Below are 3,770 nucleotides of genomic sequence, written 5' to 3' on the forward strand. Positions count from 1 at the left end.
GAAAGGGAAACAGGAAAGGAAGGAGATACAGAGACAAAGTGTAGAGCAGAGACTGAGGGAAAGACCATCCACAGACTGCCCCACCTAGGGATGCATTGCATATACAGTTACAAAATCCAGACACTATTATGGACCAACAAGTGCTTGCTGACAGGAGTCTGATATAGCTGTCACCTGGGAAGCTCTACCAGTATATGACAAATACAGAGGGGGACACTCTCAGCCAACCATTGAACTAAGCACAGGGTCCCCAATGGAGGAGCTAGAGAAAGGACCCAAGAAGCTGAAGAGGTTTGCAGCGCCACAGGAGGAACAACAATATCAACCACCCATTAACCCCAGAGCTCCCAGGGACTAAAGCACCAACCAAAGAGTACACATGGAGGCACCCATGGCTCCAGAGGCATAGGCAGCAGAGGATGGCCTTGTTGGATATCAAAAAAAGGAGAGGACCTATGTCCTGAGAAGGCTTGATGCGCCAGTATAGGGGAATGCCAGGACAGGAAGTGGGAGTGGGTGGACTGGTGAGCAGGGGGAGGGGGGATAAGTTAGGGGATTTTCTAGGGGAAACCAGGAGAGGGGACAACATTTGAAATGTAAATTAAGAATATATCTATTAGAAAAGAAAATGGAGAGAGGTGAATATATTTAAAAAACACGTAAAGCGAGGATTCTAAATGGTAGATTGAATGAAGAGGAGAGGAAATAAAGATTGGATTCTAGATGAAGCAATTTGGTTGGTCATGGCCAGACAAATCGGATTAAATTGTAACTTCAAAGAGGACTAAAGAGAGAAAAACCTGATTTGAGGAAAAAGGTATATTCCTATAATCCTACAAGGGAGACTGGGTTTGAGATGTTTATATCTTAGGGAATTTTAGAAGCCATGAATCAAATAAATTTCATTTAGTTTAGTAAAATCTAAATAGAAAGCTCAGGAAGAATTTTGAAGAGATATAGCCAGAATTATGCTGCAAGCTGTTTAGAGCAGGGTAGTTAGACAGAAGTGGGAGGAGCCTTCCCACTAAGGAAAGACTAACATCATACAGAGAGAAGATTTATAGCATGATGTTAAAATTAGGAATTTTAGAAAAATTTAATAGACCTTTTAGCAGAGGCTATTTACCATAAATAAAGGACATAGAATATTTTTAAGTGAAAACACGGCAGAGATAAACGTTTTAAATGTAGGTAATTCAACTGGGAAGTGAGTAGAGCTGAGACGCCACAGATGTTTCTGTGTTAGCTCTCTGACAGAAAAGTTAAATCAAGTAATAAAATGTTAAAGGGGTTAAAGAAGCGTTGCATTAAATGGCACTTATATGCTACAAGGAGACATACACTTTCCAGTGCAGGGACAGTAAAAGAAATACATCTCAATCTTTTATAAAAGGACCATTAATGACCATAGCAAACTATGCCATAACTGTTATATAACACACACACACACACACACACACACACACACACACACATATATATATTCCTGAAAGCACTTTGTTAAATCAATGACTCTTCTGTCTTACATTCCGAATATGCAATTAAGATTGAACATAGTTTACATGGACCACCAAGAGGATTTTTTTCAGTTAGTAAGAGCCATATACTTCACACAATGAACTTTACAAAGACTCTTTTTGATTCTAAAATAAGATTTAGAGACACAACTAGTTGTTTCACGACATGTGTGCCCACTCCAAAGTTCCAGCAATTCATCACATCAATTCTACAGAGGCACAGAAACAGTATGCGTGGGCTTGACATGAGTTCTGGAAATTAAAGCCACATCCTCCTCAAGCGTCATCCATACTCTTCCCCGCTGAGCCATCTCTTCAGCTTTCTGCATTAGTCATTAAACCAGTGCTACTAATATGGCTCAGTCATCATCATGCCTAGAGTGGATGTTCTGGCCAGTTTTACAAGCTTGAGTTATCTGAACGAAGGAAACCTCAATTGATCGCCTACATAAGATCTTGCTGTGGGACATTTTCTTAATTTATGATTGATGGGGGAGAGCCCAGCCCATTGAAGGTGGTGCCATCTTGGGCCAGTGGTCCTGGGTTCTATAAGAACTCAAGCTGAGCAAGCCATGAGGAGGAAGCCAGTAAGTAGCACCCCCCACGACCTCTGCATCAGCTGCAGCCTCTGGGCTTCTGCCCTGTTTGAGTTCCTGTTCTGACTTCCTTAGATGATGAACAGTGATATGAAAGTATAACCAAAACCCCATTCCTCCCAAATTTCTTTGGTCCTGGTGTTTCATTACAGCAATGATATCCCTAACTAAGAAGAGCTTTTGCTCTCATTAGAAAACAAAACTCAAAACAAAACAAAACAAAATTTCCATGTTTTAGGGTAGTCGAGTTATCTAAATGTGACTTTTTCCTATCATTAATCCAGTTCAAAGTAACAGACTTCTTAATTTTTAACTTCTCTCTAGGACACATTGTAGACTTGCTGTTTTGCAAAGGCAATCAGGCTTGTTGCATGTAATTTTAATTGGATTTTTGACCTTCAAGGATCTAGTTTAGCCAAACTGATATCTGATTATGAGTACTTTCAGTAGCCTTATTAGTCTGATGTGTTATTTTAAGATTGCAGAGTCATGTTAGATAAAGAGATTATCTTCAATCTCTTGGGAGGTATATAAAATGAATCCTTCTTGATTGTATATAGAAACAATGGAAAGAGGTCACATTTGCAGAATATTTCAAATAATTCTCTTCTCCATTATATAGACATAGTTCAGAGACATCCCATCAACCTTTTTATCTTTAATTTTTATAGCTATAGTGTTTGGAAGTTAATAAAGTAGGTTTTTTGAGGGAAAAAAATGAAAAGAATATGTGAGCTTTACTTTTACCTGAGGGCAGATTGTTTTGTCTTGGTAATATAATTTATTGATGATTAGTCTAAACAAAAATTGATACCAGGTGAGTGACTACACCTTGTTTCTGCCTCCAAGCCCCTGCTATCTTGATTTTCCCTTCTCCAATGGATTCCTAATACATATTCTGACCTCTATAATTAACTCCTTCTCCATGGAATGATCCCCAACTCCATCTCCATTTTCTGTTGCCATGCTACAAGGCCCCCTCTCTGAGTAACAGCCCTTTATCATGTTTCCCGCCTCCCTGACTTTCTTGAGCCCTGTTGAGGAAGTCTATGACTCTATCTCTGTATTCTTTTGACCCTACGTGCCTGGCAAACAGCAAATACTAACAAATGTTTATTGAATAAATTCTTCTGAAGACTTTAGACTCTTTAGAGAGCAGAACAGTCAGAATATTGTGTACTTTTTATTCTACTTGCATTGATATTTCTGAATTAATCAAACCAAGAGCTGCAAACAGTTTCCCGTGAGGGACTCTATGGACAAAGCAACACAAAATGCAAACTTTTGAAGGAACAGTGTCATTAAATAATGCTGTGTTAGTAATTACGTTCATGTTCAGAAGCTCAATATTTCCTTTAAAATGATCATATTATTACCTGGTTTTCAGTAAATTTGCTTAACTTCTGGTGTTCACTAATGTAAAGCCCGGTAAACTGGTCATTTACCTTTATAATGATGTCTAATATAGTATGGAAAATATAAAAAATTGTTCAGAGCCTAGTAGCAATATGGAAAAAAAGGATTTTTAAAGAATCCTTTGTAAATATGTGGAGGAAAGATATTGGAGATATCACAATGCAACTGGCAACCAAAAGAGAGCATATGAAATATCAGATGAAATAGACTTCAAATAAAAAATTACAAACATGGTCCTTTC

The sequence above is a fragment of the Apodemus sylvaticus genome, chromosome 2 (genome assembly GCF_947179515.1).
Source record: "Apodemus sylvaticus chromosome 2, mApoSyl1.1, whole genome shotgun sequence".
Classification (NCBI taxonomy): Eukaryota; Metazoa; Chordata; class Mammalia; order Rodentia; family Muridae; genus Apodemus; species Apodemus sylvaticus.